We start from the raw sequence: 24,955 nt of genomic DNA, 5'->3' as shown, positions 1-24,955 counted from the left end.
GACAGGGTCAGTGTGACAGGGGCAGTGTGACAGGGGCAGTGTGACAGGGTCAGTGTGACAGGGTCAGTGTGACAGGGTCAGTATGACAGGGGCAGTGTGAATGGGGCAGTGTGACAGGGGCAGTGTGACAGGGGCAGTGTGTCAGGGGCAGTGTGAATGGGGCAGTGTGACAGGGGCAGTGTGTCAGGGGCAGTGTGACGGGGGAGTGTGACAGGGGCAGTGTGACAGGGGCAGTGTGACAGGGGGAGTGTGACAGGGGCAGTGTGACAGGGGCAGTGTGACAGGGCAGTGTGACAGGGGCAGTGTGACAGGGGCAGTGTGACAGGGGCAGTGTGACAGGGGGAGTGTGACAGGGGCAGTGTGACAGGGCAGTGTGACAGGGGCAGTGTGACAGGGGCAGTGTGATGGGGGCAGTGTGAATGGGGCAGTGTGACAGGGCAGTGTGACAGGGGCAGTGTGACAGGGGCAGTGTGAATGGGGCAGTGTCACGGGGGCAGTGTGAATGGGGCAGTGTGAATGGGGCAGTGTGAATGGGGCAGTGTGACAGGGGCAGTGTGATGGGGGCAGTGTGAATGGGGCAGTGTGAATGGGGCAGTGTGACAGGGGCAGTGTGAATGGGGCAGTGTGACAGGGGCAGTGTGAATGGGGCAGTGTGAATGGGGCAGTGTGAATGGGGCAGTGTGAATGGGGCAGTGTGACAGGGGCAGTGTGAATGGGGCAGTGTGACAGGGGCAGTGTGAATGGGGCAGTGTGACAGGGGCAGTGTGACAGGGGCAGTGTGACAGGGGCAGTGTGACAGGGGCAGTGTGACAGGGGCAGTGTGACAGGGAGAGTGTGACAGGGGCAGTGTGACAGGGGCAGTGTGACAGGGAGAGTGTGAAAGGGGCAGTGTGACAGGGAGAGTGTGAAAGGGGCAGTGTGACAGGGGCAGTGTGAATGGGGCAGTGTGACAGGGGCAGTGTGAATGGGGCAGTGTGACAGGGGCAGTGTGACAGGGAGAGTGTGACAGGGGCAGTGTGACAGGGGCAGTGTGACAGGGAGAGTGTGAAAGGGGCAGTGTGACAGGGAGAGTGTGAAAGGGGCAGTGTGACAGGGGCAGTGTGTCGGGGGCAGTGTGAATGTGGCAGTGTGACAGGGGCAGTGTGACAGGGAGAGTGTGACAGGGTCAGTGTGACGGGGACAGTGTGGCTGGGGGAGTGTGACAGGGGCAGTGTGACAGGGGCAGTGTGACAGGGAGAGTGTGAAAGGGGCAGTGTGACAGGGAGAGTGTGAAAGGGGCAGTGTGACAGGGGCAGTGTGACAGGGGCAGTGTGTCGGGGGCAGTGTGACAGGGGTAGTGTGACAGGGGCAGTGTGACAGGGGCAGTGTGAATGGGGCAGTGTGCCAGGGACAGTGTGACAGGGACAGTGTGACAGGGGCAGTGTGAATGGGGCAGTGTGACAGGGAGAGTGTGACAGGGGCAGTGTGACAGGTGCAGTGTGAATGGGGCAGTGTCACAGGGGCAGTGTGACAGGGACAGTGTGTCAGGGAGAGTGTGACAGGGACAGTATGAATGGGGCAGTGTGACGGGCAGTGTGAATGGGGCAGTGTGTCAGGCGCAGTGTGACAGGGACAGTGTGACAGGGAGAGTGTGACAGGGAGAGTGTGACAGGGGCAGTGTGACAGGGACAGTATGAATGGGGCAGTGTGACAGGGGCAGTGTGACAGGGGCAGTGTGACAGGGGCAGTGTGACAGGGAGAGGGTGAAAGGGGAAGTGTGACAGGGACAGTGTGTCAGGGGCAGTGTGACAGGGGCAGTGTGAATGGGGCAGTGTGACAGGGGCAGTGTGAATGGGGCAGTGTGAATGGGGCAGTGTGACAGGGAGAGTGTGACAGGGACAGTGTTAATGGGGCAGTATGACAGGGGCAGTGTGAATGGGGCAGTGTGAATGGGGAAGTGTGAATGGGGAAGTGTGAATGGGGCAGTGTGAATGGGGAAGTGTGATAGGGGCAGTGTCACGGGGCAGTGTGACAGGGGCAGTGTGATAGGCGCAGTGTGACAGGGAGAGTGTGAAAGGGGCAGTGTCACAGGGGCAGTGTGACAGGGGCAGTGTGTCAGGGGCATGTGAATGGGGCAGTGTGACAGGGAGAATGTGAAAGGGGCAGTGTGACAGGGGCAGTGTGACAGGGGCAGTGTGACAGGGGCAGTGTGACAGGGGCAGTGTGAATGGGGCAGTGTGAATGGGGCAGTGTGACAGGGGCAGTGTGAATGGGGCAGTGTGACAGTGGCAGTGTGAATGGGGCAGTGTGAATGGGGCAGTGTTAATGGGGCAGTGTGACAGGGAGAGTGTGACAGGGAGAGTGTGACAGGGGCAGTGTGTCAGGGAGAGTGTGACAGCGGCAGTGTGACAGGGACAGTGTGACGGGGCAGAGTGAATGGGGCAGTGTGACAGGGTAAGTGTGACAGGGGCAGTGTGACAGGGACAGTGTGAAAGGGGCAGTGTGAATGGGGCAGTGTGACAGGGAGAGTGTGACAGGGGCAGTATGACAGGGGCAGTGTGAATGGGGCAGTGTGAATGGGGCAGTGTGAATGGGGCAGTGTGACAGGGGCAGTGTGAATGGGGCAGTGTGAATGGGGAAGTGTGACATGGGCAGTGTGAATGGGGAAGTGTGATAGGGGCAGTGTCACAGGGGCAGTGTCACGGGGGCAGTGTCACGGGGGCAGTGACACGGGGCAGTGACACGGGGCAGTGACACGGGGGCAGTGTCACGGGGGCAGTGACATGGGGCAGTGTCACAGGGGCATTGTCATGGGGGCAGTGTCACAGGGGCATTGTCACGGGGGCAGTGTGAAAGGGGCAGTGTGAAAGGGGCAGTGTCACGGGGCAGTGTCACAGGGGCAGTGTCACAGGGGCAGTGTCACAGGGGCAGTGTCACAGGGGCAGTGTCACAGGGGCAGTGTCACAGGGGCAGTGTCACGGGGGCAGTGTCACGGGGGCAGTGTGACAGGGGCAGTGTCACGGGTCAGTGTCACGGGGCAGTGTCACAGGGGCAGTGTGACAGGGGCATGTCACGGGGCAGTGTCACGGGGGCAGTGTCACAGGGGCAGTGTCACAGGGTAGTGTCACAGGGGCAGTGTCATGGGGCAATGTTACGGGGCAATGTTACGGGGCAATGTCACGGGGGCAGTGACACGGGGGCAGTGTCACAGGGGCAGTGCCACGGGGGCAGTGTGACAGGGGCAGTGTCACGGGACAGTGTCACGGGGGCAGTGTCACGGGGGCAGTGTCACAGGGGCAGTGTCACAGGGTAGTGTCACAGGGGCAGTGTCACATGGGCAGTGTCATGGGGGAAGTGAGACAGGGCAGTGTCACGGGGGCAGTGTCATGCGGGCAGTGAGAGAGGGGCAGCGTCACAGGGGAAGTGACACGGGGGCAGCGTCATGGGGGCAGTGTCACGGGGCAGTGTCATGGGGCAGTGTCACAGGGGCAGTGTCACGGGGCAGTGTCACAGGGGCAGAGCCACGGGGGCAGTGTCACAGGGGCAGTGTCACAGGGGCAGTGTCACGGGGGCAATGTCACGGGGCAGTGTGACAGGGGCATGTCACGGGGCAGTGTCACGGGGGCAGTGTCATGGGGCAATGTTACGGGGCAATGTCACGGGGGCAGTGACACGGGGGCAGTGTCACGGGGCAGTGTCACAGGAGCAGTGTCACAGGGGCAGTGTCACGGGGCAGTGTCACGGGGCAGTGTCACAGGGGCAGTGACACAGGGGCAGTGTCACGGGGGCAGTGTCACGGGGGCAGTATCACGGGGGCAGTGTCACAGGGGCAGTGTCACGGGGGCAGTGTCACGGGGCAGTGTGACAGGGGCAGTGTCACAGGGGCAGTGTGACAGGGGCAGTGTCACATGGGCAGTGTCCAGGTTCAGTGTCACGGGGCAGTGTCACAGGGGCATTGTCACAGGGGCAGTGTGACATGGGGGCAGTGTCACGGGGGCAATGCCACGGGGGCAGTGTCACAGGGGCAGTGCCACGGGGGCAGTGTCACGGGGGCAGTGTGACAGGGGCAGTGTGTCAGGGGCAGTGTCACTGGGCAGTGACACGGGGGCAGTGTCACAGGGGCAGTGACACGGGGGCAGTGTGACAGGGGCAGTGTGTCAGGGGCAGTGTCACTGGGCAGTGTCACATGGGCTGTGTCACATGGGCAGTGTCACAGGGGCTGTGTCACTGGGGCTGTGTCACAGGGGCAATGTCACGGGGGCAGTGACACGGCGGCTGTGTCACGGGGCAGTGTGACGGGGGCAGTGACACGGGGGCATTGTCACGGGTGCAGTATCGCAGGGGCAGTGACACGGGGGCAGTGTCACAGGGGCAGTGACACGGGGGCAGTGTCACAGGGGCAGTGACACGGGGACAGTGTCACAGGGGTAGTGTCACGGGGCAGTGTCACAGGGGCAGTGACACGGGGGCAGTGTCACAGGGGCAGTGACACGGGGGCAGTGTCACAGGGGCAGTGACACGGGGGCAGTGTCACAGGGGCAGTGACACGGGGGCAGTGTCACAGGGGTAGTGTCATGGGGCAGTGTGACAGGGGCAGTGTCACAGGGGCAGTGACACGGGGACAGTTTCACGGGGCAGTGTCACAGGGGCAGTGACACGGGGGCAGTGTCACGGGGCAGTGTCACGGGGGAAGTGTCACAGGGGCAGTGACACGGGGGCAGTGTGACGGGGGCAGTGAGACGGGGGCAGCGTCACGGGGGCAGTGTCACGGCGGCAGTGACACGGGGGGCAGTGGCACGGGGGCAGTGTCACGGGGGCAGTGTCACAGGGGCATTGGCACGGGGCAGTGTGACAGGGGCAGTGTGACAGGGGCAGTGTGAATGGGGCAGTGTGAATGGGGCAGTGTGAATGGGGCAGTGTGAATGGGGCAGTGTGACAGGGGCATTGTGAATGGGGCAGTGCGAATGGGGCAGTGTGAATGGGGCAGTGTGACAGGGAGAGTGTAACAGGGGCAGTGTGACAGTGGCAGTGAGACAGGGGCAGTGTGAATGGGGCAGTGTGACAGGGGCAGTGTGACAGGGGCAGTGAGACAGGGGCAGTGAGACAGGGGCAGTGTGACAGGGGCAGTGTGACAGGGGCAGTGTGACAGGGGCAGTGTCACGGGGCAGTGTCACGGGGGCAGTGTCACAGGGGCCGTGTCACAGGGGCAGCGTCACAGGGGCAGTGTTACGGGGGCAGTGTCACGGGGGCAGTGTCACAGGGGCCGTGTCACAGGGGCAGCGTCACAGGGGCAGTGTTACGGGGGCAGTGTCACAGGGGCAGCGTCACAGGGGCAGTGTTACGGGGGCAGTGTTACGGGGGCAGTGTCACAGGGGCAGTGTGACAGGGGCAGTGACACAGGGGCAGTGTCACAGGGGCAGTGTCACAGGGGCAGTGTCACGGGGCAGCGTCACAGGGGCAGTGTCAGAGGGGCAGTGTCACGGGGGCAGTGTCACGGGGGCAGTGACACGGGGCAGTGACACGGGGCAGTGTCACGGGGCAGTGACATGGGTGCAGTGTCACAGGGGCATTGTCACGGGGGCAGTGTCACTGGGGCATTGTCACGGGGCAGCGTCACAGGGGCAGTGTTATGGGGGCAGTGTCACAGGGGCAGCGTCACAGGGGCAGTTTCACAGGGGCCGTGTCACAGGGGCAGTGCCACGGGGCAGTTTCACAGGGGTTAGTGTCACTTGGGCAGTATGATAGTCGGTGACAGGTCTGATTGAATAGAGGAATGAACTAACCTGCAGCATCTGCTCTTTGGCATGCAAACCAGATGAGGGTAAAGATCGCTGTGGATCTGAACAGGATTGTAGTGATTTCTATATGTGCATATACATCAGGGTTTAATGTGCAATCAGCAGCACCAGGTAATCCCTAGAGGGCCAGACCTACACAGGGAATAAAAGCAACCAGATTGTGTTTCGTTCTCTCTCTTTTGGATGTAGTGTGACCAGGCCAGGAGTATCAGATTAGCTTAGATGGTTAGTGTAGTTAAGCATATTACTGTAGTTAGATCTTGTTAACCTTATCACTAGTGTCAATGTTAAAGTAAAGAACTCACGCAATTATTGTTATAGTTACTCAATAAACCTTTTGTTACTACTGGACGAGTTTGAGTCTTCATCGAGATTCAGAAGGCCTCATCAGTAACCATGGTTTGAGTAACACATATGACACTCTGTAGTATATCAAGGCACACAGTGAAGTTTAGTAAAAGATAATACAGGAGTGTAATAAAAGATGGTACCAGGATTGGTGGCTTTAAAAGAACTAGTTAGATTAGGTTAGACAAAAATAGAAGAAAATTTAAACCAGATATTCGACTGTGGAAGACTTCGCAGCATATAGATCCTCGATGGAACTTGTTGGAGCTCCATGGCAGCTGTAAACAACCGGTAATTTAAGTTATAACTGGAAAATGTTTGAATAGATGTTCCAAATATTTATCACAGCTAATGATTTGAGCACAGTCTCTGATGCAATGAAAATATTGCTGCTACTTGCAACAGCAGGACATGAAGCTAGATAAATCTGTAATTGGTTTAATTACTTAGAAAGTGAAGACAACACAGAATTTTTGAGTATTACCAAAGTAATACTCAAAAAATTTGAAGAACTCTGTAAAAGTCAGTCTGGTGAGATGCTGGAAAGGTCAGTCTGGTGAGATGCTGGAAAAGTCAGTCTGGTGAGATGCTGGAAAGATTTAACTTTCATCATGGGTGCCAGAGAAATGGAAAGCCCATCACTAATTTTATTTCAGACCTCAAGTTAATAGCACAAGGCTGTAATTTTGCTGATGTCAGAGACTCAATGATAATGGATCAATTAATTTCTGGACTATCTGATAAAAATTAGAGGGAAGAACTTTCACAAAAAAAAGTATCTAACTCTAGATACTTTTGAACAAAAGATGCTTATGAACAGAAACCAAATCAATACTTTGAGACTTTACAAACAAAGAATCTATCTAGAAAACAAAATTGGTAATAATGAAGCCAATACTCACCACGAGGCAGAGGCAGAGTTGACACTTAAGAAGACGGAAGTTCTGAGTGGCAGCCATCTTGCACGTGTGCAGTCTGACAAGTCCGCACATGCGCACTTCCCTAAAATACGCGAACCGGCAAAACATGCGCAATTGGAAAAGGAGCGCACAGTAAATGAAAATCGATTTGCGCATGCGCAATCGATTCCTACGCATGATGTCATGAGCGGCATTACATCAGAAGACGTACACCACACCCACTTAAAGGGGAAATGCCTGAAAATTGAAAAAAAGAGTTTTAAAGCTACAGAACGCAATTTGTTTTACCTCGAAAGACAGAACAATGCCTGAACTTCTACAAGCAGCTGAAAATAACCTCCGCAGCACCCTGGAACAAGCAGTTTGCTCCACCCGAAGTGAACAGCACAATGACAAATCTGAAACCAAAGAAGATAATTTGTTCATTGAACATGAAGAGCACAATAACAAATCCGAAACAAAAAGATGGGGCGCGATTCTCCGCACTCACGACGGTGCGGAGAATAGCGTGGCTCGTAAAATTTTACGGCCACGCTGTTCCGACGCCCTCCCGCTATTCTCCCCCCCCCACGCCCGACTCCCGATACGAATCGCTGCCGCGTTTTTTTACGGCCAGCAGCGATTCTCAGCTGATCGATGGGCCGAGTTCCCAGCCCTTTACGGCTGTTTTTACGAATGGCAAACACCTGGTCTGGCCGTTCGTAAAAACGGCCGTAAACTCTCGATTTTTAAAACCATGGCACCGATTGGCACGGCAGTACCACGGCCGTGCCAAGGGTGCCATGGGCCCGCGATCGGTGGGCACCGATCGCGGGCAGCGGGCCCGATGCCTGCGCACTCTTTGTCCCTCCGCCACCCCGCAGTATCCATTCGCGGGGTGGCTGAGGGGCATCCCGGCCCGCGCATGCGCGGGTTTCGCGCAAATGCGCGATGACGTCATCCGCGCATGCGCGAGTTGGAGTCTTCCAATCCGCGCATGCGCGGCTGACGTCATATGACGCGTCAGCCGGCGCTAACTCTGGCAAGCGGGCTTAACGAAATTCGTTAAGCCCGCGATGCCGGAGTTTACGGCGTCGGCATGCTAGCCCCGACCGGGGACCAGAATCGGTTCCCGGTCGGGAAGGGGGGGGGGGCTGGCGTCAAACCCGCCCGGATTTGACGCCAGCCTTACGATTTCTCCCCATATGGGAGAATCGTGCCCATGATTTGTATATTGAAGAATACTACTCAGACATGGCTGAGTTGTTCGCATATGATGATCATAGCATCATCAACACAGTTGAAAATCTCAATACGACTCTACTCATGGTCGATTAATCCAATACCATAATGTAATGGCAGATCGTTGATACATTGGATGACAGCAAACTGTCAAATAGCCAAGAAGAAAACAACACCACACAGAGAGTACTGACCGATTCCGTTGAGAGAGCACTGATCATCTCCACAGAGAGAACACTGCACGACTCCACACAGAAAGCGATGAAAGACTCCACAGAGAAAGCGATGGAAGCCTCCTGCGAGAGATTGTTGACAGACTCCACAATGGAAGCAATTAAAGACTCCAGAGCATCAACCGTGCATGAAGAAGACTATGAAGGTCTATCCACCTTTTCTGAGTAACCAGATGCGGACAATGAAAGTCTACCAAACTCATGTGCACAACAAAAAGACCATGAAAGTCTCCCCAGCACACACGAACAACAAGTAGACAATGCACGTCCAACCAGTGAATGAACGAATAGTGACTGTGGAAGGGAAATTAATGAGTTGCCAACTTAGAAGCATGCTGGGAAATGCTTGACTATAGTTCAACACTGCTTTTGCATGAAAATAAGTAGGCCAGGTAACATAAACAAAATACTGCTTAATAGTTTGGTCTCGGCCTTATTATGAAAACACATTGTCCTCCGAAAGATAACAAAATGTGGACTCGAGTTTTTAGCCAAGGGCAAGAACATACGTACTACGTATTTCATCTTAGGTACTTTCCAAGGTCTATTTAATATAAACATGGCTGTTTTCTTCAAGCTGTTATTTTAGACTATAAAAATATGCTTTCTTCAATCGAATCTCAAGAGTGCAGTGCCCTGGCCATTGTCATGTGAATGTCGCTTTAAGAAATGGTTAGCTGCTCATGTTACTGCAGGATGTCACAGTGTGGGTGGAGCTGATCTCTGGTCTGCTTTTTAGCTTCACTTTGAGAAAAGGTTGGGTGTGTCTGTCTTTTTTTTGTTTTTGTTTTTTCAGTGTGTTGCATCTGAAGTCAGAAAAAACAGCTGTACTGTTGATCTGTGCCATGAAGGACTATTTATTAATCATTTGGTGAATTCAGAATTATAAATGTTTTCAGTATTGAATGTAAACCCTGATGTACTTCTGTTTAGAGGTTTGTCAAGTCTTCTGGGTGTTAAAAGAACAGCATACAGATTACTTAGTGTTGTATTCTTTGGGGGTGTGTATTTGAATTAATGGTTGCTAAGATATTCACTGTTTGTTTTAAAAAGGTTAACTTGAGTTCATAGAATAAACATTGTTTTGTTTTTAAAAATACTTTTCCATTTCTGCTGTAGCACACCTGTAGAGTGGGCTCCATACCACAATCTATTAAAAGTTGTGGGTCAGGTGAATTCCATGATACACTTTGGGGTTCTCTAAATCCTGGCCCATAACAAATTGGCAAGCGAAGAAAGGAGAACAGAAAGAATAGCCCTGGCAGAACAAAAAGAAAGAGAAAGGGAGATACAGATCAGGGAAAAAGATAAAGAGAGTTTGAACTTCAGAAAATGGCCATGGAACATGATAGTCAGTTAAAATTGGCAGACGTAAAGGGAAACGTACAGTTGGATGATAGTGAGGAGGATAGTGAGAAAGAGCGTCAAAGTCGAAGGCGTGGTGGGAATCTATTTTAATATGTCCAAGCATTGCCAAGGTTTGCTGAGAAGGAGGGAGAAGCCTTTTTCATTTCATCTGAGAAGGTAGCTAAACAAATGAAATGGCCACAGGACATGTGGGTATTCACACAGGCCTCATCAAAAAGAAAAAGGAGACATTTGTCAGGACTAGAAGGCTGGGAACAGACGAAGCCTGCGTGGAATACAAGGAAAGTAGGAAGGAACTTAAGCAAGGAGTCAGGAGGGCTAGAAGAGGTCACGAAAAGTCATTGGCAAATAGGGTTAAGGAAAATCCCAAGGCTTTTTACACGTACATAAAAAGTAAGAGGGTAGCCAGGTAAAGGGTTGGCCCACTGAAGGATAGGCAAGGGAACCTATGTGTGGAGCCAGAGGAATTGGGCGAGGTACTAAATGGATACTTTGCATCAGTATTCACCAAAGAGAAGGAATTGGTGGATGTTGAGTCTCGAGAAGGGTGTGTAGATAGCCTGGGTCACATTGAGATCCAAAAAGACCAGGTGTTGAGCGTCTTGAAAAATATTAAGGTAGATAAGTCCCCAGGGCCGGATGGGATCTACCCCAGAATACTGAAGGAGGCGAGAGAGGAAATTGCTGAGGCCTTGACAGAAGTCTTTGGATCCTCACTGTCTTCAGGTGATGTCCCGGAGGACTGGAGAATAGCCAATGTTGTTCCTTTGTTTAAGAAGGGTAGCAAGGATAATCCAGGGAACTACAGGCCGGTGAGCCTTATGTCAGTGGTAGGGAAATTACTGGAGAGAATTCTTCGAGACAGGATCTACTCCCTTTTGGAAGCAAATGGACGTATTAGTGAGAGGCAGCCTAGTTTTGTGAAGGGGAGGTTGTGTCTCACTAAATTGATAGAGTTTTTCAAAGAGGTCACAAAGATGATTGATGCAGGCAGGGCAGTGGATGTTATCTATATGGACTTCAGTAAGGCATTTGACAAGGTCCCTCATGGCAGACTAGTACAAAAGGTGAAGTCACACGGGATCAGGGGTGAGCTGGCAAGGTGGATACAGAACTGCTTTGGTCATAGAAGGCAGAGAGTAGCAATGGAAGGGTGCTTTTCTGATTGGAGAGCTGTGACTAGTGGTGTTCCACAGGGATCAGTGCTGGGACCTTTGCTGTTCATAGTATATATAAATGATTTGGAGGAAAATGTAACTGGTCTGATTAGTAAGTTTGCAGACAATACAAAGGTAGGTGGAATTGTGGATAGCGATGAGGACTGTCAGAGGATACAGCAGGATTTAGATTGTTTGGAGACTTGGGCGGTGAGATGGCAGATGGAGTTTAACCCGGACAAATGTGAGGTAATGCATTTTGGAAGGTCTAATGCAGGTAGGGAATATACAGTGAATGGTAGAACCCTCAAGAGTATTGAAAGTCAGAGAGATCTAGGTGTACAGGTCCACAGGTCACTGAAAGGGGCAACACAGGTGGAGAAGATAGTCAAGAAGGCATATGGCATGCTTGCCTTCATTGGCCGGGGCATTGCGTATAAGAATTGGCAGGTCATGTTGCAGCTGTATAGACCTTAGTTAGGCCACACTTGGAGTATAGTGTTCAATTCTAGTCACCACACTACCAAAAGGATGTGGAGGCTTTAAAGAGGTTGCAGAAGAGTTTTACCAGGATGTTGCCTGGTATGGAGGGCATTAGCTATGAGGAGCAGTTGAATAAACTCGGTTTGTTTTCACTGGAACGATGGAGGTCAAGGGGCGACCTGAGGTCTACAAAATTATGAGGGGCATAGACAGTGGATAGTCAGAGGCTTTTTCCAGGGTAGAGAGGTTAATTACTAGGGGGCATAGGTTTAAGGTGCGAGAGGCAAGATTTAGAGGAGATGTACGAGGCAAGTTTTTTTACACAGAGGGTAGTGGGTGCCTGGAACTTGCTGCCAGAGGGGGTGGTGGAAGCAGGGACGATAATGACATTTAAGGGGCATCGTGACAAATACATGAATAGGATGGGAATAGAGGGATACGGACCCAGGAAGTGTAGAAGATTTTAGTTTAGACGGGCAGCATGGTCGGCACAGGCTTGGAGGGCCGAAGGGCCTGTTCCTGTGCTGTATCTTTCTTTGTTCTTTGTTCTATTACTGATACAAACAAAGCTGGTAGGTAGACCTAGTGAAGTGTTTGCACCACTACCGGCAGAGGTATCTGGGACGTATAAGGAGGTGAAAAAATCCATCTCCAATACATATGAACTAGTGCCTGAAGCCTACAGACAAAGGTTTCGAAATTTAAGGAAAGAATTTGGTCAAACATACATGGAGTTTGAAAAGCTCAAACAGAGCCTCAAACAGGTGGTTAAGGGCTTTGAAAATAGATCAAACGTATGAAGCTCTCAGAGAAACTATACTTTTGGAGGAGTTTAAAATTCAATTTTTGATGTAGTGAGAACTCATGTGGAAGAGCAGAGGGTTAAAACTGTCAGATTAGCAGCAGAAATGGCAGATGATTATGAATTAGTTCATTAATCAAAGTTTGATTTCCGACATCAGTTTCAGCCTGTGAGGGATAGAAATTGGGGAAAAGAGAAATACTCAAGTGCTAAAGGTAAAGGAGATCTGATGGTAGATAATAAGGAGAGTGTACCTCAGATTAAAAAAGGAATCCAGGAGGGTGGAAAATAAATGAAAAGTTTCAAATGATTTCAATGTCACAAACTAGGCCATGTAAAGTCACAGTGTTGGTGGTTGAAGAAAAGCACTGGGAAGGCAGATGTGGCAAAACAGGATAAAACAGTGGGGTTTGTTAAAGTGGCAAAGGAAAGCCCAAGTGAAGCGAAGGAGGTACAAAAGATCGTACAGCCCGATGAAGAGGTGATTGATAAGAAGGTGCCAGATCTCTTTAAAGAATGTACTTGTGTGGGTAAAGTTTACTCATGTGTATTAGGAAGAGCAGGTAAAGAAGTCGCAATTTTAAGAGATATGGGAGCTAGTCAATATTTAATGGTTAGAGATGAGGAGTTATGTAGTTTGGGAAGAATGTTGCCAGAAAAGGCGGTAATATGTGGAATTCAGGGTGAGAGGAGTAGCGTTCCATCATATAAGGTAAGGCTGGAAAAGCCAGTGCAAAATCAGACAACTGAAGTGTTGAAGGACGAACATCCTGGGATTTTTCCGGATTGTGTTGCAACAAGGTTGCAAAGTCACAGGTTAAGACAAGAGGAGAAATCAAAGAGTGAAGATGAAGTTGAAGTGCAATTATCAGAAACGATTTTTGATCAGATGGTTGAAAAGGACAAGAACAGGTGGAGGATGAGGCGGATATTTTTAGTTCAGGAAAATTGGCGGAGTTGCAACAAAAAAATACAGAAAAAAACAGATGTTTCAGAACGCATACACGGAAGAGGAATCTGCGTGAATACCACAGTGTTATTACCGTAAAAGTGATGTCTTCATGAGAAAATGGAGACCTTTACATATGCAGGGGGATGAAAAGCGGGCAGAATTTAATCAAGTAGGGGTAAGAAAGAAAGGGTATAGAAAGGCGGTGTTGTGAGTTGCACATGAGCTATCAATGGGAGGTCATTTGGGGAAACTCAAGCAAAAATCCAGAAACATTTTTATTCGCCTGGGCTACATAAAGATGTCGTTAAATTTTTTCATTCTTGTCAACATGTCAAGTGATAGGGAAACCTCAAGCAGCGATGAAACCAACGCCCTTAATACCCATTCCAGCATTTGAGGAACATTTTACAAGGGTCCTAATTGATTGCGTAGGACCGCTTCCTAAAACAAAAAAGTGAGAATCACGGGGCGGAATTCTCCAACCCCACCGTGTCCCGAATTCTCCGCCCCCTCGAGATTCGACGGGGGCAGGAATCGCGCCCCTCCGGTCGGCGGGCCCCCTGCGGCAATTCTCCAGCCCACAATGGGCCGAGGTCGGCCGCTGACAGGCCTCTCCCGCCGGCGTGGTTTAAACCACCTACTTGACCGGCGGGATTGGTGGCACGGGTGGGTTCCGGGATCCTGGGGTGGCGCGGGCGATCTGGCCCCAGGGGGTGCCCCCCCCGGTGGCCTGGCCCACGATCGGGGCCCACCGATCGGCCGGCGGGCCTGTGCCGTGGGGGCACTCTTTTTCGTACACCCCCGCCATGGCCGACGAAGTCCTTTCGGCCCCGGCTAGCGTGGCGCTAAAGGCCGTTCACGCCAGCCAGCGGAGTGGGAACCACTCCGGCGTGGGCCCAGCCCCTCAATGTGAGGGCTTGGCCCCTAAAGGTGCAGAGAATGCCACACCTTTGGGGCGGCCCGGAATGGATCCCCGTCCCGCCAGGTAGGGGAGAATCCCGGCCAATATCTTTTGACTATAATGGATGTGTCTACTATATTTCCATAGGCCATTCCAGTCTGCAATATTACAGCTCAAAAGATTGTGGAGGAAGGAGTTACTTAAATTCTTTACTTGATATAGACTACCCATAGGAATACAATCGGATCAAGGATAAAATTTTACTTCAAAGTTATTCAAAGAAGTTATGGATAGTTTAGGAATAAAACAAATTAAATCAACTGCTTACCATCCAGAATCGCAGGGAGCATTCGAAAGGTGGCATCAGACATTAAAGACAATGTTGAGGGCTTATTGTCAAGATTATCCAGAGGATTGGGATAAAGGAATTCCATTCGCACTGTTTGTAATTAGGGATACACCTAATGAGTGAACCAAATTTAGTCCTTTTGAACTAATTTTTTGTCATGAGGTAAGAGGACCACTTACATTGATTAAGGAAAAATTAGTGAGTGAGAAATCAAAACTTACATTATTGGATTACGTGTCAAATTTTTGGGGAACGATTAAATAGAGCAGGTGAATTGGCTAGACAACATTTAAAAGTTGCACAAAATGTGATGAAATGGGGAGCGGACAAGAAATCCAAGTTCGTAGTTTTGCCAGTGGGGATAAATTTTTAGTGTTGTTACCAGTGGTAGGTGAACCTTTAAAAGCAAGGTTTCGTGGACCTTACCAGATTGAAAGGAAATTAAGTGAAATTAATTAAATTAAGAATTATGTGGTAAAAACACCAGATAGAAGTTGAATCACCGACTGTGTCATATGAATATGCTTAAAAGGTACTTTGAAAGTGAAGGAAAGAAAAAGGAGGAGGTTTTAATGATTCTAACTCAAAGTGACTAACCAAATCCAGATGACTGTGAATTCGATATACCTCAAATTAAATTGAAAAATGAGGATGCTCTTAAAAATTGGAATAAATTGATAAATTGTTGAGTTATCTTACAGAGGAAAAATGAACTGACCTGAAAGAGTCATTGATATCACATGGGCAAGTTTGTGGAGATAAATTGGGAAGTACTAAAATGGCTATACATGATGTAGATGTGGGAAACGCTGTTCCAATCAAACAACATCCATATAGATTTAACCCTTTGAACTTGGCACAGGTTAACAAAGAGATTGAGAGTATGCTTAAAAATGGCATAATTGAAGTGGGTTGCAGCCAATGGAGCTCACCCATAGTGATGGTACCGAAACCAGATGGTACCCAACGGTTGTGTGTGCACTATGGAAAGATTAATGCAGTTACAAGAATGGACTCTTATCCTATCCCACGTTTGGAGGATTGCTTTGAGAAATTGGGACAGTCCGCTTTTATTTCCAAACTGGATTTACTTAAAGGATATTGGCAGGTACCTGTATCCAAAAGGACGAAGGAGTTTTCAGCTTTTGTGACTCCAGATGGTGTATACCAATTCAAAGTTATGCCATTTGGCATGAAAAATGCACCAGCCACATTTCAACGGTTAACTAACAAAGTTGTTTCAGGATTACCCAATTGTGCGGTATACATCGACGATCTGGTCATTTTCAGCCAGACATGGACAGAACATTTGAAGCATCTGATGGAGTTATTCGGTCAACTTCAGGAGGCAGGTTTGGTGATAAACCTAGCCAAGAGTGAATTTGGAAAAGCCCAAGTCACTTTTCTTAAGGAGTTTTGATACCCTCGAGACAAAGGGAAATGATGCGATTTCTTGGCACGAATGAATTTGAGCGAACATTGGTGCAAAGGTTTTGTAGTGTGATTGCTCCACTGATGGACTTGCTGAAGAAATGTCAAAAATTTCAATGGACAGCGGACGTTCGACAGGCATTTGACAGCCTGAAAGCTGTGATAATCAATGCTCCTTGTTGGAGAATTACAAGGGACTTTGTGATCAGATTTAACTAAACTATCTGACTTTAAAGAGAAATGCCGAGGCGTAGAGAAATGGACGAATCGTGCAGAGACCTTCTTGTTCAAAGAGACTATCAATAAGGAAGGATTTTGGTTGGAGGAAGAAGAACGGAAAAAAATGGACTATTATTATACCTGTTTGCAGGTGTTGTTTTTTGCAACGATAAAGTATATTTACATTTCTTAAAGGATGGTGAAAAGGTGAAAAATGAAACCATCTTGAAGTTGATGGTTTATTTTTTTTTCTTGGGGCAGGTGTCATGAGAATGTCGCTTTAAGAAATGGTTAGCTGCTCATGTTACTGCAGTGATGTCAGAGTGTGGGTGGAGCTGAGCTGGTTCTGATTTTTTGTTTCACATTAAGAAAAGCTTGGGTGAGGGCAGCACGGTGGCCTAGTGGTTAGCACAACCGCCTCACGACGCTGAGGTCCCAGGTTCGATCCCGGCTCTGGGTCACTGTCTGTGTGGAGTTTGCACATTCTCCCGTGTCTGCGTGGGTTTCACCCCCACAACCCAAAAATGTGCAGAGTAGGTGGATTGGCCACGCTAAATTGCCCCTTAATTGGAAAAAATAATTGGCTAATCTAAATTTATTTTTAAAAAAAATATTTTTTAAAAGAAAAGCTTGGGTGTGTTTGTCTTTTTTTTGGTTTCGCTTTTTCAGTGTGTTGCAGCTGAAGTCAGAAAAAGCAGCTCTACTGTTGATCTCTGCAATGAAGGGCTATTTCTCAATCATTTGGTGAATTCAGAATTACAAATGTTTTCAGTATTGAATGTAAACCCTGATGTGCTTCTGTTTAGAGGTTTGTCAAGTCTTCTGGGTGTTAAAAGAACAGCATACAGATTACTTAGTGTTGTATTCTTTAGGGGGTGCATTTGAATTAATGGTTGCTAAGATATTCACTGTTTGTTTTAAAAAGGTTAACTTGAGTTCATAGAATAAACATTGTTTCATTTTTTAAAATACTTTTCTATTTCTGCTGTACCACACCTGTAGAGTGGGCCGTGTGCTCCCCATACCACAATCTGTTAAAAGTTGTGGATCAGGTGAACTCCATGATACACTTTGGGGCTCTCTAAACCCTGACCCATAACATTATGCAGCCAAAACACTCTCTCCGCAAATATATTTGTGTAAATGCATTTCCTTAAATCGAACCCGAGGAATTTGGCTTTATTATAATTTCCACGACAGTGACACAGTGATCACAATCAGCATGCATGATGTGCAACATCACAGTGAGACTGACATATCTCAGCTCGTTTGTACAGAAGCACTCAACAATCAAAGTCAAACTACGCATGAGTCCAGTGAGACCACTTCAATTATAACCTCATTTACTCTAAACTACCCACAAGAAAATGAAATCTTGAAGATTTTGACTCCACAAGAGGAGCACCAAGAAATCAATGATGATTCAAGTGAACCAGAAATGACTCCAGAAGATGAGCACCAAGGAAACAAAGAGGAATCAAATCAACCACAAATGACTGATGTCACCAAGATCAATGCAACATCAGATCATTCTCACAATCCTCAATTCAAAAAGCACAATGAAACATCAGATACCATAAAGGACACTGACATCAATAACTTTGAGAATGACACAAATTATCCATATGACACAGTCATTGAGCGCAACATGAACAACAACAAAAATCACAAGAAGCAGAACAATAACAAGAACAACAACAAAAACAACAAAAACAGAAACAACAAGCATGACAAAAACAACAACAAGAACAACAATGAAAACAACAAAAACAGAAATGACAGAAACAACAAAACCAACAATGAAACAGCAACTTGTCTGACATGGTACAACTCTGCACATGAAGGACAATGTAACAGAACAGCTCAAAACAATGGCAAGAGTACAAACATAACATGGCATGACAACGAATCTCGCAAATTCATATCTGCCCCACAACACACACGCAAACCAGCTTTCAAGCAGATGACATACAGAATCAATAATGCAAACACAGGAAAAAGTCCAGGTCAGACAACAAAGATGGAACACAGAATCGCTACCACAAGCATAGAAAAAAAGTCAAAATCAGACAACAAAGTGATTCAACTATTTGAACATCTCATGATGACTTGTTGGGACTGAACCACAAGCAAACGGATTAACTCATTGACTTTATGTAATGCACTTGCAAATTACATCCATTATATTTGTTCATTTTTTTTGCAACATACAGAAAATATGAAACACAAGAGAAAAGGGGGATGTAGTGATCTCTGTATGTGTATGTACATAAGGGGCTAATGTGTAATTAGTAGCACCAGATAATCACTAGGGGGCCGGACCAACAGGGCTATAAAAGCAACCACATTGTGTGTGTATCTCTCTCTATTATGGATGTACTGTGACCAAGACAGAAGTATCAGATTAGCTCAGATGGTTAGTGTAGTTACGCATAGTTACATAGTTAGATTTTCTTAATCTTATCACTCGTATCAATGTTAAAGTAAAGAACTCATGCAATTATTATTATAGTTACTCAATAAACCTTTTGTTACCACTGGACGAGTTTGAGTATTTTTCATCGAGATTCAGAAGGCCTCATCAGTAACCAAGGTTTGAATAACACATATGACACTCCGTAGTGTATCAAAGCACACAGAGAAGTTTAGTAAAAACTAATACAGGAGCGTAATAAAAGAAGGATGAGGAACCTCGGCAGTACATTCATTTTGATTGTTAGCACCCTCCCTGCTAGGGAGACCGGGAGCGCGTTCCATCTCTGCAGGTCCTTTTTGACTTCCTGCCTCCTATGCTAACACGGGCCACGATATTGCTGATACCCCAAAAAGACAAGGACCTGATGGACTCTGGATCATATAGACCCATTTCACTGCTTAATGTAGATGCGAAGATACTCGTGAAAGCCCTAGCAAAGTGACTGGAGAACTGCATACCAGAGGAGGCCACAGAGGACCAGGCAGACTTTGTCAAGGGCAGGCAGCTAACAGCAACATCAGACAGGCTGCTGAATGTGTTAATGACCCCTTCCGCTGAGAGAACACTAGAGTTGATCGTCTCCCTGGATGCAGAAAAGGCCTTTGACAGATTTGAATGGGAGTACCTCATCAAGGTACTAGAGCGGTTTGGGCTGGGGACAGGATTCACCTCATTGGTGAAAATCCTGTAAAATGCCCCCAGGGTGAGCATTCAGACAAACACCACCAGCCCTGAATACTTCCAGCTGCACAAAGTCACAAGGCAGGCATGCCCACTGTCCCTGCTCTTGTTCGCCTTGGCAATCAAACCACTGGTGATCACTCTGAAGACACAAAAGACTGGAAGGGTATCCAAAGAGGAAACATGGAGCTCAGAGTGTTGCTGTGTGCAACTTCTGAGAGAGTTCGGAGCCTTCTCGGGCTACAAACTCAACCTGGAAAAGAGCAAGACATTCCTGGTGAATCCAAATTCACCAGGAATTTGGTGGATTATGGTGCCCTGCTACCGTAGGGCAGCACGGTAGCATTGTGGATAGCACAATGGCTTCACAGCTCCAGGGTCCCAGGTTCGATTCCGGCTTGGGTCACTGTCTGTGCAGAGTCTGCACATCCTCCCTGTGTGTGCGTGGGTTTCCTCCGGGTGCTCCGGTTTCCTCCCACAGTCCAAAGATGTGCAGGTTAGGTGGATTGGCCATGATAAATTGCCCTTAGTGTCCAAAATTGCCCTTAGTGTTGGGTGGGGTTACTGGGTTATGGGGATAGGGTGGAGGTGTTAACCTTGGGTAGGGTGCTCTTGCCAGGAGCCGGTGCAGACTCGATGGGCCGAATGGCCTCCTTCTGCACTGTAAATTCTATGTAAATCTATGTAAATGGGGAGGGACAGAGCTGGACGGACTATCATTCAACCAGCACAAAACAAATTTTGCTACCAGAGAATCCCGATAGCCCATAACTGGACACAGGTCCACAAGTGGACCTGACCAGTCTCGCGGAGGAAGTAAAAAGAACCTGCAGAGATGGGATGCACTCTTGCTTTTCTGACGGGGAGGGTACAGACGATCAAAATGAACATACTGCCGAGGTTCCTCATCGTGTTCAGGTCCATACCGATCTTCATCTCCGAGGCCTATTTCCACAAACTAGAGAAAATTATTATGGCCTTTGTGAGTGGGGGGGGGGGGGGGGGGGGGGGGGGGGGGGGGTTAAAAACCAGAGGATCCCTAAGTTGACACTGCAAAGGAGCGAAATCATGGGTGGCCTAGCCTTGCTAAATCTACAGTACTACCACTGGGCGGCCCCAGCCGAGAGGGTGAGGGGATGGATACAAGAACCAAATATGGAATGGGAGAGGTTGGAGGAGTCCTCCTGCAAGGGAACGACCCTCTGAGCCCTTGCCACGGCAGCGCTCCCATCCCCCCATCAAAGTACACATCCAGCCCAGCGGTGGTAGCCACATTGAAGACATGGAACTAAATGAGGCAGCATTTCGGTCTAACCGAGATTTCCTCCATGGCCTCCACCTGCGGTAACCACAAATTACTGCCAGCCATGCTTAACACCACCTTTAAAAAATGGAGACAGGACGGGGGACGCTAGCGGTTAGGGACCTTTACACTGGGGACAGACTCGTGAGCTTGGAAGAGCCAACGGGACAGGAGCTCCGGCACCTCCAAATTAATAATTTACTCTGCAAGGAGATGGCAAAATACCCCAGGGGCCCAAGAGGCACCCTACTATTGAAACTAATCAACATGGACAGTAAGGAGGGGGCAATTATTAGGGGCCCACCTAACCTGAACCTGAATGAACAGGTTCTTCCCGGAGGTGGGGGACAAATGTGAATGGAGCTAGCGAGGCCTGGCCAACGGTGCCCACATGTTCTTGGCCTGCCCCAGACTTGTCGGATTCTGGACAGCCTTCTTCGAGGCGATGTCCAAAGTTATGGGGGTGAGGGTGGAGCCATGCCCGATAGTGGCAGTTTTGAAGCACAGGGGGCGAGGGGAGGAGGGGAAGCACCACAGAGCGCCTATACACCAAACAATAAAAAATTTTAAAAGCCCCCGCAGAAAGGCGTGGAATACAATTCGTGCCACCCAGGTCGGATGGCAACACTAAGAAAGGAACTGTGCTAGGAACGAGGGAAGGGGATGAGGGGAGAGGAGGGGGTCCGAAGGTAAAAACCCTTGTAAATAAGACATAAACTTGTTTGTAAACAAGTTTGAGCTGTTACTCTGTAAAAACTGGAAATAATAATAAAAATATTAAAAAACGAAGAAATAATATTCCCAATATTGTAAATTGTGGCCTTACATTGCTCTGCTGATGTACCTTATATTAATTTGTACTGGAAATGACCATTCTGTGTTCTGATGCACAATCAAGCATTAACACTAGTTTCTAATACTGTGTAATTAACTTTTCACAGACTATACATAATGAATCACTACACAGGTCCATTGAAACAATGAATTAGCCAGTTGATTTATATGTTTATTGGAGAATTGCTTTTACTATTCACTATTTTCTTGCCCTCCAAACTATACATGCAGAATACTAATATATTTTTCTTGGGTGAAGCTAATGAGCAGTCTACCGAAATAAAATTAACTGTTCACTATATTTCAGACCATATTTTATTTTCAGATGTAACAGTACAATGATTGGTCATTGGAAAGTGAATTTGAGGCCTTTATCTGGAAATTTCTGCTCTTTCAATCAACAAACGAAAACATATTTTCGTGACAGTTACTACCATTATTTATTTGTGGTGTTAGTTTGTTTGTCCCCGACCCCCTGCCGGGTCGGAGAATCCCCGGGGGAGGGGGCGGCAGAAATCCCACACCGGCATCAGCTGCCGTATTCTCCAGCACCGGTTTACGGGCGGTGCGAGGTTCACGCCACGCCGGTCGGGGGCCGTTGGCAGCAGCGCCCCGGCAATTCTCCAGGCCCCGATGGGCCGAGCGGCCATCGGTTACTGGTCAGTTCTGCCGGCGTGGATTAGACATGGTCCCATACGGCAGGACCTGGCAAGTAAGCCGGCTGGGGCGGTCCTCAGCGGGGCGCAGGGGGGTCCGACCCTGGGGGCCGTGGCCGACACGGAGAAGACACCCCCCCCAGTGCATGCGCCAGAATATGCCAGTAGTTCCGCACATGCACGGGATCACACTGGCCCTTTGGTGCATGCGCAGACTCGCTCAGTCCCTTCAGCGGCAGCTGGCACAGCACCAATCCCGCTGTCCACCTAGACCCTGGAAGTGCGGAGAATTCCGCTACTTCCGGTCGGCCCGAAGCCAGAGCTATTGCGCCGATTCCGGAGAATATCAGGGGTGGAATTCTCTGTCCCGCCAGACCCGTTTCCTGGCACGGCGCCCCTGCCGGTAGGAGGATCCTCCGCCCCGGCTGCCGGCCAATGGGGTTTCCCATTGTGGCTATCTCCATGCCATCAGGAAATCCCTGGGCATGAGTGTGCTTCCAGCGAAGCGGAGGATCCTGCCGATGGAGAATCCTGCCCCAGATTTGGGACATGCCAGACAAGTTTCTCAGGTCTTCAGTCGTAGATTTCAGGTGAATATTTGCGAATGGATGGCTTAGGTTCTAACAATATAGTGGTAATATTCCATATGTGCTTTCCAAATATCAACAATATTATGTGAAACAATGTGAACAAATATTTTGCTATTTGCTTATGTGGTTTGTGGATCTATGTTGGTTCTGCAGTCACCACTCCCTTGTCTAGTATGTTGTCTGGGAGCAATGTAGAGATGACACACTTTCTTCTCAGTTTGTAGGAACTTAATTACTCGAGTTTAAAAAAACTCAGCTCCATACTTACAAGTCTTTTGTACAGTTTGTTTTCTTTTCTCTGAGTCGATAGCGACACTTTTTAAATTAATTCATGGGATATGCGTGTCACTGGCTAGTCAAGCATTTATTGTCCATCCAATATTGCGCTTGAGAAGGTGGTGGTGTGCTGCCTTCTTGCATCACTGCCGTCCCTGTTGTCAAGGTAGACCCCGAGTTAGGGAGGGAGTTCCAGGATTTTAACCTGGCTACAGTGAAGGAATGGTAATATATTTTCCAGTCAGGATAGTGAGTGGAGGGGAACTACTAGGTGGTGGTGTTCTCATGCATCTGCTGTTCCTGTCCTTGTTCTAGATGGTAACGGGCATGGGTTTCGAAGGCGATATCTGAGGACCGTTGGTGAATTCCTGCAGTGCATCTTGTAGATGAAAAAAAAATGAATGAAAATCGCTTATTGTCACAAGTAGGCTTCAAATGAAATTACTGTGAAAAGCCCCTAGTCGGGTATATACTGCTGCCACTGTGAGTAAATGGTGGAGGGAGTGAATGTCTGTGCCAATCAATTAGGTTGCTTTGTCCAAGTTGATGTCAAGTTTCTTGAGTGTTGTCGCAGTTGCACTCATCCAGGCAAATGGAGAATATTCTACCACAGTCCTGACTTGTGGCCAGAGATGATTGGAAAAGGAACTGAGCAGAGAAGGCAGTGGAACAGCAATGCCAGGGTTTTTTGGGGGTTATTCAGGAGGCACAACAGAAATTCATCCCAAGAAGGAGGAAACGTACTGAGGGGACAACAAGGCATCCATGGCTGATGAGGAAAATCAAGGACAGCATAAAAGCTAAAGAAAAAGCACACAAAGTGGTGAGAATTGGTGGGAAGCCAGAGGATAGGGAAGCTTTTAAAAGCGACCAGAGGACAACTAAAAAAGCAATAAGGGGGGAGAAGATGAAATATGAGTGCAAGCTAGCTAATAATATAAAGGAAGATAGTGATAGAAACTAACCTTGTATTATAGGTAAAATGGATTAAAGGAAGTAATTATTTAAAGAAATCATAGTAACTAAGATTTTAAATTATTATATCTCAACGATAACAGTGAGAAATAGCTGACTGCTTGTGAAAAGATCCGATAAGAGAACTGCAAGCATTTGCAAGGCCAAACTGACAGAAAGACTCTTTGTGTTAGAGAGATGGGCTAAGATCCAGTTCCATGTCCAGGGTAACCACAAAATCACCCTATGGAAAGGATTTTTGCTGAGAAAGCTTTTCATCGAGTGGAAAATTACTGAAATGCTTTGTCTCTTAAATTAACAGACAGACACTTTAGTCGAATTAAACAAATTATAAATTAGCTAAAACCAATCATTGCCGTAGAGAGGACAACATTTTATAGATAATAATCTTCTTGAAAGTTTAGGTATTGGGATGGAAAAGGCATTCTGGAATCAAAACCTATCCTCTAAAACCTGTTCTATCCTCTTGCTTTGCAAAATCTCTATTTTATTCTATTTTAAACTGTGCAGTCCTTTTGTACTGTGTATCTTGATTTGAAGAAATTACTACAAGCTGTCATTGTATTTTGATTTCAACAATCTGTGTTTGTGAAAGACAATCATTCTGATTAGGTTGCTGCAGGACTAGTCGGAACATTCTAACTGCTGTACTTGTGTGAAAATTGAAACTTACCAATAGACACTAGAAGCTGACAAAATAAAGGTGGCAAATTGCCTTTAACCCAAGGAGCCAGTCATGAATCTATGTTATTTGGTAGATGGTACGGCGTTACTGGTATATGAATAGACACAGAGATCCAACAGATGGAAGAGTTTTTACAATATATAAAAAGTAAGAGAGAGGCAAAAATAGACATTGGACCACTGGAAAATGGGGCTGGAGAAGTAATAATAGGAAACAAAGAAATGGCAGAGGAATTGAATAGTTACTTTGCATCAGTCTTCACGGTGGAAGACACCAGTGGGATGACAGAGCACCAGGAGAACCAGGGTGCAGAGGTGA

The sequence above is a fragment of the Scyliorhinus canicula genome, chromosome 10 (genome assembly GCF_902713615.1).
Source record: "Scyliorhinus canicula chromosome 10, sScyCan1.1, whole genome shotgun sequence".
In the NCBI taxonomy this organism is placed as follows: domain Eukaryota; kingdom Metazoa; phylum Chordata; class Chondrichthyes; order Carcharhiniformes; family Scyliorhinidae; genus Scyliorhinus; species Scyliorhinus canicula.
The sequence above is the reverse complement of the archived record's forward strand: the minus strand, read 5'-3'. Positions refer to the sequence as shown.